Raw genomic sequence first — 14,105 nt, 5'->3', positions numbered from 1 at the left:
GATTGTACTTTTATTTTTTATTTTTTAATAATATTTTTATTATGTTAGTCACCATACAGTACATCCCTAGTTTTTGATGTAAAGTTCGATGATTCATTACTTGCATATAAGACCCAGTGCACCATGCAATACATGTCCTCCTTAATACCCATCACCAGCCTAACCCATTCCCCCACCCTCTCCCCCTCTGAAGCCCTCAGTTTGTTTCCCAGACTCTGGGAAATAAATACCACAGATTTTTTTAAACTTACAACAATAGTGAAAAAATATATGAATCAGAAAAAATGTGAGAAAATCTGTCTGTCTCTCTCGGTCTCTCATCCAATAAAAATATATATAATATCCAGATTAAGGTGTAGAAACTTTCATGATGTATCTGTGCATACAACTAAATATTTACTATTGAAAAAAGATAAAGTTTTCCAAATTTTAAATCATTATGACTTCAAATGTAAATAGTGTATCTGAACAGGAGTGGTAGAAATAATTTAGAGCTATGTTTCTTTTTACTCTATAAGTATGTCTATTTTTCAATCTTAGGCAAAGAACACTAGAAATACAATGCTGTTAATTTTTTTTCCCTTATACCTTAGAAGTACCACAGTTTAGATGCCTGACTTTGGTGCTTTAAAAATGATGAATTTAATCTTCCGCATTTCTTTTCTCACTTCTCCAGCTAAAACACTATAAAGTTTACATATAATACAGTTCTTGAAGGAACTGCTGATCTGAAACATAGAGTAAATTTGACTCAGGCTATTACAAACTCTCCTCTGCCATAGATGCACACTACCAAATTGAAATGATCTACATTATTTATAAATTATTAACCATTTCTAAATATGCTTCACATGACTGACTTCACTGAGGTGTTAACATCCATCCTTGCAAGCTTCATAAGGCTAAAGTTGCACAGTTAACATTAATTCTCATCCAAGAGAGGACAGCCATAGCAATTACCCTGAAAAAGGTCAGATATCAAATTTCTTTATGCTGACTTCGATGCCAAATTGAGTCACACTGCAGGCTTCGATATTGTATGACTTCTGCTTTTTCTGTACACTGTGTCATCAATATACAGTGTCACTATTTGCTCCACTGATTTATGAGTCCATGATTAAGCATTAATATTATTCAGAGCGTCACATATCATTTGATTTTATAATTTATTTATATTTGTTATATGAGCTTAAATAAATATCTAAAATCAAACTAGAATTTAATTTATATAAAAACTTGTCATTTCATGAATTTTTGGTGTTGCTTAGACTTATTTGGCTATAAAAATTAATACCACTGTGTGGGGGAAATGACAGAAAAGCATTTAAATACAGAATACAATAGTGATGTTCTAGTTTTCTCATCAAATTTTACAAGCTTTGAAGTTCATTGTAAGCATGTTTTTCACACTTAGGGACAGAGATGCAATTCTGAAGTTGACTTGGTATCAGAAAATTTAGGAAATTTTAAATATGGTAAGGGATTATATATTTTAAAATGTATCCTCTATCACATTGACATTTTTTATCCTACTTATTTATAAATATTGCCATAAAAATTCTAGTTCTACTAATTCTAATCCATTATCTCATGAATATTATTTACATTCAATGGCAACGATATCTATAAAGTGACCTTTTAGGTAAATGGAAAAGTAATATTATTAGTTCCAAGACTGCAAGTGGTGGCAATGTCATTCTGACTTAATAGACTACAATTTTATTAAATAATATAGGTTCAGTGGTCCCAGGGTCATTTGATTAGGAAATATTTAATGAAAGCATTAATATTTACTCCTACCCAACTTCCAGCTGGAATTTCATGGTGAGAGAGCACCAGGTTAATTGAGTTTTATCACCAAATCTCTAGACCACTTTAGAAATAACTTAATGCACATTCCCTAAGGTCTGATCTATGAGCAGTGAGAAAATAGAAGAAAAAAATGATTAACATATAACTAGATTCTGCTGACATCTTTAGCATAGATATTCATTAAAAGTTTGAGCAACTGATGAAGATTTCTCTAACAAAGAATTCTGAGTCACTTTTCCTTCCAAACCCTGAACAGGATGATGGAGAAAAAATGAGTAGGTCTTGCTTTAGCCAATAGAAACACAATAATATATAGGCAACGAGTTTTCTATAGATTCATAATTTCCATTAGTGGTCAAATTTTTTTCTTAAGAATCTACTCATGAGAATATACCTATCAGGAAAATAAAATTGTGACTACCCCTCTTCCATTTTCCACTCTTTTAATTCCTCAAAGTAAAATGAGTATTAAAATTTGGTACTTGAGGCACCTGGATGGCTCAATAGGTTAAGCATCTGCCTTTGGCTCAGGTCATGATTCCACGGTCCTGGGATCGAGCCCCACATCAGGCTCCTTGCTCAGCCAGGAGCCTACTTCTCCCTCTCCCTCTGCCTGCTGCTCTGCTTACTTGTGCTCTCTCTCTGTGTCAAATAAATAAATAAAATCTTTTTAAAAAGTTGGTATTTATATTTTCATTTTGTAACCCAATCAAATCTGGAAGGCATTATCCAGATATTCAGTTATGTTCACCAGGGGTAATAAGTGCAGATAATAATAAAAAATGATATAGTTATCATTTATTGAGTTCTTACTATGAACCAGGCAAATTTCTAAGTGCTTTATGTGTGTTACTTTATTTGATCTTTACAACAACCTATGAGGGAAGAACTATTGTTATCTCCATTCTAAAGGCAAGGAAACTGAGGCATAGAGCTATTCATATTTTGTCCAAGGCCACAGATCTGCTATGAGGTAGAGTTCATATTTAAATTCAGGCAATCTAACTTTGGAGCCTATTTTGCAAACAGGTTTACTGACAAAGCACTCTCATTCAAAATTCTCAATCAATAAAATGAGTAGCCAAGGTGTAGGAGGATGTATACCCCAAAGTCAAGAGAAAAGTGCTCATTGCCAGGAACTGAGTCAGGATGGCAACAAAGTAAAAAAGTTAGATGTTGGCAAGTATCCTCTCAAAGCACTATTTTTTTTTCCTTTTTTTCCCCCTTTTTCTTCATTACATGTATCATAGTTCTTATTTTTAGGTAGTTTTAGAATAATTTTATTTAATGTTCTTCTGCTAATATTTTACCAATTTACAATCTTCTACCAGTGCTCATATTTACTCACAACTGTATACTTAGTTCCTAACACATAGAATTTCAATGAAGAGTTGTTGAGGGGCACCTGAGTGGCTCAGTCCTTAAGCGTCTGCCTTTGGCTCAGGTCATGATCCCAAGGTCCTAAGATTGAGCCCCACATCAGGCTCCCTGTTCAGTGGGAAGCCTACTTCTCCCTTTCCCACTCCCCCTGCTTGTGTTCCCTCTCTTGCTGTGTCTCTTCGTCAAATAAATAAATAAAAAATCTTAAAAAAAAAGAGTTGTTGAAAAAAATCAGTGAATGCTGAATGAGAAAGGAGTGAATTAGGGCAAAAATGATGTTTAAGTTTGCTGAAAGAAACCTAGGGGTTATGTGTAGTAAGAAACCAGTCCAGAGCCCAACAGTGTGTCACTTAGCATTTATTTTTCATTGAGCCTCTTTGAATCTGGGGCCTAACCTATACTATTATTTCTTTTTTCTTTCTTTCTTTCTTTCTTTCTTTCTTTCTTTCTTTCTTTCTTTCTTTCTTCTTTTTTTTGTGTTCCTATTTCTTAAATGACAGTTCTTAAACTGATGACTAAAAACAGGTTCTGAATCTTGTATAGGATTTACCAAGTTATTTATCTCAGAAGATGCCTTTCAGTGACAGAGGTCAGGAAATGTTTAGGAGCTGAGATAGAAGCACAAGAGAGAGAGTAAAGAGCAGTTGACTACAAGTTAGAAGTTAGAATGAGCATTGGAAAACATTGAAATATGAAAGACTTAGAGCCGGTCCCACGTAACTGAGACCAAAATAAGGTGAAATTTGTCTGGGATGGAGCCAGTGTTCATGAATAAGTTCATTAACGTAGTTGTAAGTAAACCACAGATCGTTCCTGCCTTCATGGAATTTACAGTCTGGGAGTATTGGTAGAGGATTACGAACTGGTAAATTTAGTAGAAGAACGTTAAATAAACAAAATTATTCTAAAAATTTATAAAACTAAGAACTATGATACATATAATAAAAAGGAGAAAAAAATTAAAAACCCAGAGTGACTTGAAAGGAAACTTGAAAAGAAAGGGGGAGGGACTCTTTTATACTTTATCACCATCATGACTCCATTTAAATGGAGAAGATATTTTTTTATACAAACATTTAGAAGCTGAGAAGACAAAGAAGAACTAGCTAAGGAGATAAGGAGTAGCTAGTGAAATAAGAATAAAAACAGGAGATTGTAGTGTACTGGAATCACATGAGGAAAATATTTAAAGAAAAAAAAGAATGGTTAACCATGTTGAATATTGTTCATAGGTGAAAACTGATCTTTAGATATAGCAATAACCTAGTCATTGTTCACCTGGAAGAGAGTCATTATTGTGGAATATTATCAGCAAAATTGTTTGCAGTAGGCTCAAGGGAGAATGGCAGGAGAGGAATTGAGCACAGAGACCACTGATAGCACTTTTCAAGAAGTCTGCTGTAAAGGAAAATCAGTGGGAGGAGTGGTAAGTTCAGATAGTTTTTTTTAAAAGGTTAGATCAGTTTTTGCATGGTTATGGGAATAATCTAATAAGGAGACAAAAAATTGGTGCTGAAGGAGAAATGGAGATTTTTAGAAACACTTTTTCTTTCTAAATTTTCTGTTTTTTTCCAGCTGCACTCAGGAACACAGCATGTTGACAGTTGGGTTTAAAGTAGACAGGGAGTTCAGTCTGTGAAAACAAGAGAGGGTAAGGGCCAGTGTGAGTGAAGGAACATTGAAGGAAGTAACTAAAGTAGTGAACCACAAGCTCTAAACTGTATAGGGAGGTGATTGAGGAAATGAGAGGACTGTAGGGAGGTGAAAGGGTATTAAAATCAGTAGCTTGTAAATCTTGAAGAGGTTAAGATCTTAGAAAGAGGTGAGCAATAAGATGAGATGGACAGAAATGCAAACACCTGAATTTAAATTTAGGAAGGTGATGCAGTATTTTTCACCCTCAACTGAACCCTGTATGTGTTAAATGAATTCAGTCTCCCAAAGTTGTGGGTTAAATAAAGTTTTAGGATGGAAACCTCACTTTCCCACTTATTTACAGTAATGTGTCTACTTTCCAGAGCTGAGGGTCCCCAGAACTGGGAGTAAAGAGTGGAGAAATTAGAGATGTCAGAAAAGGAGGCTTGACAGCTAGGAAGGAACCAGGTAGAAGAGTTGGAAATGCCCCCAAGAGAAGGAGACCTCACTGAATTGATAATCATTTACACTCAGACCAGGAGACTATTAGATGTCACAGGCAGAGGCCAGAGTCTATATGTCCAATGCAATGGAATTGGCACTGCAAGGATTCCAGACTCTTTTCCAGAGCTTGGAAAGTCCTCTTCACCTCCTGGATCTGACCACACTTTCACATTCACTGGGGATTTTATGTGGAGCAGTAAGGCAGCTTTGCTGCTATGGGACACCCCTTCTCTTCAGGGCCAGCCTTTCCATACTATCTTCAACAGTGTTAACTGCTCTCTCATCAGCATTGAAAGACTCTTCCCTTCTTTTTAGTAACTTCACACTTTCCTGCTTTTCCTCTTCCCTTTCAGGTTTCACTACCTATGCTATTCTCTTAAATGCTGGTGCTTCTCAGGGTTCCATTTTCAACACTCTATTCCTCATTTTATGTATTTCCTTGCGAAGCTCATCTATTCTTATAGTTTAATAACCATCTTTTTTATTACCATTTAATAATCTCTCATTTGCCTGTACCTCCCTTATGTTTACAAAATTTTCTAATCAAAATTAATGCCCTGAGAAGTACTTCCAGCTCTCCACTTCCCCCAAACTGAATTCATGAGCTTTCACCTCATGCAAATGCCTTTTCCTATATCTTTGTCCATCGTCTAGTAGCACAGAGTATCCCCAAATTCTTATTTTCCATTCCTTGCCTCTAATTTAATAAATCAGTAATCCTAATGATTTTATTCCCATACACATTATATCCTCTTGATTCCTGACTAATCTTTGCCTTTATAAAAGCTTTAGGCTCTTGATATGTCTTTATTTTTTTCTTTTGTCTTGTTCCAAATGACACTGCAGCCGGAGGGATCTTTCTAAAATTTATATTGCTTTCCTTTCAGAGTCCTGCCATTTTAGAATGGCATAGGAGGCATTTCTTCATCAGCCCCAGCTTACCTAATCCAGCCTTACTTCTCTCCCTCACACTCTGAGCTCCTGATTATTTTAATCTACCAAGCACACCCTGCTGCCTTTCCTTTCCAGGTATTCATATATTTTCTTGCCTTTTTAGTGAATCTTTCCTTCCCTACTCAGAGCTTTGCTGAACTAATCACTAATGGTCTTTCAGGACTCAGATTAGATAAAATTCATCTGGGAAGCATTTTCTGATGGCCCTAGACTAGATGAGAAGATTCCCAACCCATTAGAGGGAGCCCTTAACTCCTTGAATTTACCTTCTTTCACATTGGCTTAAAATTCTGGTAGAGTTGCCTTTCTTCCTCATTATAGCACAAGCTCCTTGATGCCTGGTGCAATAAATATCTTGTTCACCTTTGTATCCCTAACATTTAGCCCCTACTGAGCTCTCATTAACTGTTTGCCGAATACATGAATGAATGAATAAATTGTCAGATTTCTAATAACAGCTTTGGGTTCACTTTAATTGATGAAAAAGAAATCTCCCATGCAAAGAGAGAGGGAGTTAAGAGAGAGAGGGAGTTAAGATGGCAGAGGAGTAGGGAACCCCTTTTTCAGCCAGTCCCTGAGTTGAGTTTGATAGGTATCAGAACAGCCTGAACATCCATGGAATCAGCCTGAGATGCAGGAAGATACATGTGGATCTCTACAAATGAACATCTCCAGCACTGAGTATTGAGGTACAAAGCGGGGAGCCATGAGACCACGCACAGATATTGGAAGATAAACGGAAGAGGGAGGGAGCCGCCGTGTTCGGGCGCCAGGACGCAGTAGCCACCTCCACGGGGGAACGGGTGGACTCACAGACCGGCACCCACTAGAGAGCAGACTGAGACCACGAGCCAGGGAATGCACACCACCAGACTGAAACGGAGCTCCAGTGTGATCACTGGAACCAGACTGAGACCGGGAGCTCCAGGAGTGCGCGGGGGCGGCTGGTGGCTGGCAGGGTTAGAAACACAAAAGACAGAGATGCTCCAGCCCTGGAAGTGAGGGCTGGGACGCCGGGTGTAGGGCGCATATCCCGAGACACTGCAGGGTTGAGCAGCACCAACAGAAACAGAGTCAAAGTGGCCAGAACATCAGTGGAGAATGGGCTGCGATCCCTCTGTTCTGCGACAGAGGCTGAGATTCCGACACTGCTGCTCTGACTCTCAGAAGAGGCACAGCAAACCGCCAGGGAAAGCTGCCAGGGAAAGCCGCCAGAGAACAAAAGTCTGGAAATACCTGCTCACAGTCTGCCTATCCCCATCCCCCTTCACAGGGAACAGGAAGAAACTACCCAAACAGGGTTGCCTGAGTATCAGCACGGCAGGCCCCTCCCCCAGAAGGCAGGCTGAAAAATCAAGAAGCCCACATCCCTAAGATCCCTATAAAACAAGGGGCACGGCCTGGGTCCTGGTCAATAATTTGGGTGATGGACAACCCCACAACCTCTCCTCATCAGAATGACGAAAAGGAGAAATCCCCCCCAGCAAAGAAAAGACAATGAGTCTGTGGCCTCTGCCACAGAACTAATGGATATGGATATAACCAAATTATCAGAAATGGAATTCAGAGTAACTATGGTCAAGATGATGTGTAGATTTGAAAAAAGTATTAACAAACATGTTAATGAGAATATAGAAGCTCTAAGGGCGGAAATGAGAGCGAATCTGGCAGAAATTAAAAATTCTATGAGCCAAATGCAGTCAAAACTAGAGGCTCTGATGGCCAGGGTGAATGAGGCAGAAGAATGTATCAGTGAATTGGAGGATGGGTTAGTAGAAAAGAAAGCTAAAATAGAAACTGCACTTAAAAAACTCCACGCGCAAGAATGTAGGTTACCGGAGATTACTGACTCAGTGAAACGTTCCAATGTCAGAATCATCAGCATCGAGGGGGTGGAGAAAAGCAAAAATTGTAGCTGAAAACTTCCCTAATCTAGCAAGGAAAACAAACATTTGTGTCCAAGAGGCAGAGAGAACCCATCCCAAGCTCAACCATGACAAACCTAAACCACGTCACATCATAGTGCATTTCGCAAATATTAGATCCAAGGATACAGTATTCAAAGCGGCCAGGGCAAAGAAATTTCTCACATACCAAGGCAAAGGTATCAGAATTACGTCAGACCTGTCTACACAGACCTGGAATGAGAGAAAGGGTTGGGGGGGCATTTTTAAAGCTCTTTCAGAGAAAAACATGCAGCCAAGGATCCTTTATCCAGCAAGGCTGTCATTCAGAATTGATGGAGAAATAAAGACCTTCCAGAATCGCCAGTCATTGACCAATTTCGTAACCGTGAAACTAGCCCTACACGAGATCCTAAGGGGGGTTCTATAAAGGTAAAAAGGCCCCAAGAGTGATACAGAACAGAAAGTCACAACCGATAGAAACAAAGACTTTACTGGCAACATGGCATCACTAAAATCATATCTCTCAATGTAAATGGCCTAAATGCTCCCATAAAACCCCACAGGGTTGCAGGTAGGATAAAAAGACATGACCCATCCATTCGCTGTCTACCAGAGACTCATTTTGAACCTAAAGATACATTCAGACTGAAAGTAAAGGGATGGAATACCATCTTTCATGCCAATGGACCTCAAAAGAAAGCTGGGGTAGCAATTCTCATATCAGACAGACTGGATTTTAAACTAAAAACTATAGTTAGAGGCACAGAAGTGCACTATATTATTCTTAAAGGGTGTATTCAACCAGTGGATATGACAATTATAAATATATATGCCCCCAACAGGGGAGCAGCAAGATACACAAGCCAACTCTTAACCACAATAAAGAGACATATAGATAAAAATACACTAATAGTAGGATACCTCAACACTCCACTATCAGAAATAGACAGAACACCCATGCAAAAAATCGACAAGGAAACAAGGGCTTTGAATGCCATACTCGATGAGTTGGACCTCATAGATATATATAGAACACTACACCCCAAAACCAAAGAACACTCATTCTGTTCTAATGTCCATGGAACATTCTCAAGAATACACCATGTTCTGGGACACAAAACAGGTCTCAACCAATACCAAAAGTTTGAAATTATTCCCTGCATATTCTCAGACCATAAAGCTTTGAAATTGAAGCTCAACCTCAAGGAAAAACTTGGAAGAAACTCAAACACTTGCAGACTAACAACCATCTTGCTCAGGAATGATTCGGTTAACCAGGCAATCAAAAATCAATTTAATCAATTTATGGAGACCAACGAGAATGAAAACACAATGGTCCAAATCCTATGGGATAATGCAAAGGCAGTCCTAAGGGGGAAATACATAGCCATCCAAGCCTCACTCAAAAGAATAGAAAAATCTAAAATGCAGTTTTTATATTCTCACCTCAAGAAGCTAGAACAGCAACAGAGGAAAGGCCTAATCCACACACAAAAAAGCAGTTGACCAAGATTAGAGCAGATATCAATGAATTAGAAATCAGGACTACAGTAGAGCAGATCGACAGAACTAGAAGCTGATTCTTTGAGAGAATGAATAAAATTGACAGACCACTGGCAAGACTTATCCAAAAGAATAGAGAAAGGACCCAAATTAATAAAATTATTAATGAAAAAGGAGAAGATACAACCAACATCAATGAAATTGGAAGGATTATTAGAAACTTTTATCAACAGCTTTATGCCAATAAATTAAGCAATCTGGAAGAGATGGAGGCCTTCCTGGAAACCTATAAACTATCAAGATTGAAACAGGAAGAAATTGATTTTTTTAAACAGGCCAATTAATTATGAAGAGATTGAGTCAGTGATAAACAACCTTCAAATAAGAAAACTCCAGGCCCGGATAGTTTTCCTGGGGAATTCTACCAAACATTCAAAGAAGAAATAATACCTATTCTCCTAAAGCTATTTCAAAAAATACAAACAGAAGGAAAGCTACCAAACTCATTCTATGAGGCCAATATTACCTTGATCCTCAAACCAGGCAAAGACCTCATCAAAAAGGAGAATTACAGACCGATTTCCCTAATGAATATGGACGCCAAAATCCCCAACAAGATCCTGCCTAATAGAATCCAAATGTACCTTAAAACGATTATCCAACATGACCAAGTGGGATTCATCCCTGGGATACAACGGTGATTCAACATTCGCAAATCTATCAGTGTCTTATATTTTATCCAGAAACAAAAATTCAGAAATCATATGATTCTCTCAACAGATGAAGAAAAAGCATTTGACAAAATACAGCATCCTTTCCTGATTAAAACCCTTCAGAGTGTAGGGATAGAGGGTACATTCCTCAATCTCATAAAAGCCATCTATGAAAAGCCTACTGCAAATATTATTCTCAATGGGGAAAAGCTGGAAGCCTTTCCCTTAAGATCAGGAACACGACAAGGATGCCCACTCTCGCCACTATTATTCAACATAGCACTAGAATTCCTTGCAACAGCAATCAGACAACAAAAAGGGATAAAAGCTATCCAAATCAGCAAAGAGAAATTAGGGAATCCATCCCATTTACAATAGCACCAAAAACCATACGTTACCTTGGAATTAACTTAACCAGAGACGTAAAGGACCTATATTCTAGAAACTATAAATCACTCTTGAAAGACATTGAGGAAGAAACAAAAAGATGGAAAAATATTCCATTCTCCTGGATTGGAAGACTTAACATAGTTAAAATGTCCATGCTACCCAGAGCAATCTACACTTTCAATGCTATCCTGATCAAAACACCGATGACATTTTTCAAAGAGCTGGAACAAATAGTCCTTAAATTTGTATGGAACCAGAAAAGGCCCCGAATCGCCAAGGAACTGTTGCAAAGGAAAAACAAAGTTGGGGACATCACAATGCCGGATTTCGAGCTGTACTACAAAGCTGCTATCACGAAGACAGCATGGTACTGGCACAAAAACAGACACTTAGATCAATGAAACAGAATAGAGAACCCAGAAATGGACCCTTGGCTCTTTGGGCAACTAATCTTTGATAAAGCAGGAAAAAATATCCGGTGGAAAAAATACAGTCTCTTCAATAAATGGTGCTGGGAAAATTGGACAGCTACATGCAAAGAATGAAACTTGACCACTCTCTCACACTATACACAAAGATAAACTCCAAAGGGATGAAAGACCTCGATGTGAGACAGGAATCCATCAAAACCCTAGAGGAAAACATAGACAGCAACCTCTACATTGGCCAAAGCAGCATTTTTCATGACACATCTCCAAAGGCAAGAGAAACAAAATACAATATGAACTTGTGGGACTTAATCAAGATAAAAAGCTTCTGCACAGGCAAGGAAACAGTCAAAAAAACTAAGAGGCAGCCCACGGAATGGGAGAATATATTTGCAAATGATGCTACAGATAAAGACTGCTATCCAAGATCTACAAAGAACTTCTCAAACTCAATACGTGAGAAACAAAGAAATCATAAAATGGGCAGAAGATATGAACAGACACTTTTCCAATGAAGACATACAAATGGCTAACAGACACATGAAAAAATGTTCAAAATCATTAGCCATCAGGGAAATTCAAATCAAAACCACACTAAGATACCAACTTACGCCAGTTAGAAGGACGAAAATTGACAAGGCAAGAAACAACAATTGCTGGAGAGGATGTGTGGAAAGGGGATCCCTCCTACATTGTTGGTGGGAATGCAAGTTGGTACAGCCACTCTGGAAAACAGTGTGGAGGTCCCTTAAAAAGTTATAAATGGAGCTACCCTATGACTCAGTCATTGCACTACTGGGTATTTACCCCAAAGATACAGACGTGGTGAAGAGAAGGGCCATATGCACCCCAATATTCATAGCAGCATTGTCCACAAAGCTAAATCGTTAAAGGAACCAAGATGCCCTTCAACAGATGACTGGATTAAGAAGTTGTGGTCCATATATACAATGGAATATTACTCAGCTATCAGAAAGAACGAGTTCTCAACATTTGCTGCAACATGGACGGCACTGGAGGAGATAATGCTAAGTGAAATAAGTCAAGCAGAGAAAGGCAATTATCATATGATTTCTCTCATCTATGAAACATAAGAACTAGGATGATTGGTAGGGGAAGAAAGGGATAAAGAAATGGGGGGTAATCAGAAGGGGGAATCAAGCATGAGAGACTATGGACTCTGAGAAAGAAACTGAGGGCTTCAAATGGGAGGGGGGTGGGAGAATGGGATAGACTGGTGATGGTTAGTAAGGAGGGCACGTATTGCATGGTGCACTGGGTGTTATACACAACTAATGAATCATCGAACTTTACATCAGAAACCAAGGATGTACTGTATATTGACTAACATAATATAATAAAAAAAGAAGAAAAGAAAAAAAGAAATCTCCCCTGCAACAGATGCAACTGTTTACATAACAAATGAAGCCCTGGTGTGGAGCACATAGCCAAATTAGCATTTGGCTCATCTCTGTTTGTACAGAGTGCTATAAGCCAATTACTGTAGCACTTAGTATGTATTTTGTTAATATATATTAGCAAGTAGTATATATAATAATCATATATACATATATGAAACACAACCTCAATGATAATCCTGGCTTTTTTGAGTCTTATTATGGCCCTTCTAGTTTTCCACTGATTATCCTTCTCTAGGTTTAAAAACTATAAACCACATTCTCATACTCCATTTTAATTTTTACACTAGCATGGTACAGCTCTTTTTTTCTTTTCTTTTTATATGAGCAGGACGAGCAGCTAAAACACAAAGCAACAGACTACACTAAGAAATGAATAGGTTCAGAGAACACAACTACAAATTACTTTAAAGGAAAACTCATTCTCTTTTCAATTCCTTACACCTCTAGGTGCCAAAACTTGCATTTAATTCCAGGTTTTAATGGAGATTTTATGTCTACCCATAATCTATTCTCATATAGTTTGCCCAGGAGAGGTTAGCTATTTTCAGTTAAAATTGATCCACCTTCACCATACTTGTAGTTGAATACAAGGACTAAAGGACATGAATCTCTTAACAGCTCCTGATAGGCTTGGATTATACATATCATACTCAATTTAAATGTGGAGAACATCTAAATTGAACATCTAAAAACATACTTTTTCAAGTTTCAGAGAAATCATATTACAGTTTCACAAAACAGAAAATGTTACCCTTAATTCAATGTTTAACACCTACTAAAGTGCTATTTTCAAATCACAGAAATGCTTCTTGCATTCAAAAATATCTGAGGCAGTACAATGATTCTAAATAATTTTCAATATGAGAAAGCTTATTCACAATGATAAATAATTTTTTTGTTAAATTAACATCCATTAAATTCAAATGTCAGATACCCTCAACAAAAATGTGTGATTTTTAAAAATATTTCCAACATCAGGAAATTGTCAAATTCAATTGAGATTTGACATAGAAAAAAATTCCAATTCCTAGTTGTTCTTTAGATTTCATAATAATTAGTTTGTACTTTTAAACATTTGATCTACGCACTAACCTGACTCCTGGACACATAAAAGAGTTAATATAATCTCCTTCAGGCACTATATATATATATATCTTTTCTAATGAAAAGCCTTGGGAATTAAAGCAAAATGTGGTCAAGAAATTTCTTAATAATCAAATAATGTAGGAATTTTGTAACAGTGTCCCTACTTAATAATTAAAATCAAGTTATATAAATTATATAACAAAATCTACAAAACAGGTTTTGTCCAAAATTGTTTATTTTCCATTATGAATTTAACTGCTTTTCAAGAACATGGGGCATAACTTACAGTCTAGTCAAGATAACATGTTGCATTAGATACATTTCTTACTAAGTGATAAATTTTAGTCATGAAGATTCAATCTATAGTTAAAG

Source organism: Ursus maritimus, unplaced genomic scaffold, assembly GCF_017311325.1.
Source record: "Ursus maritimus isolate PB19 unplaced genomic scaffold, ASM1731132v1 scaffold_16, whole genome shotgun sequence".
NCBI lineage: Eukaryota > Metazoa > Chordata > Mammalia > Carnivora > Ursidae > Ursus > Ursus maritimus.
Note: the sequence above shows the minus strand (reverse complement) of the source record.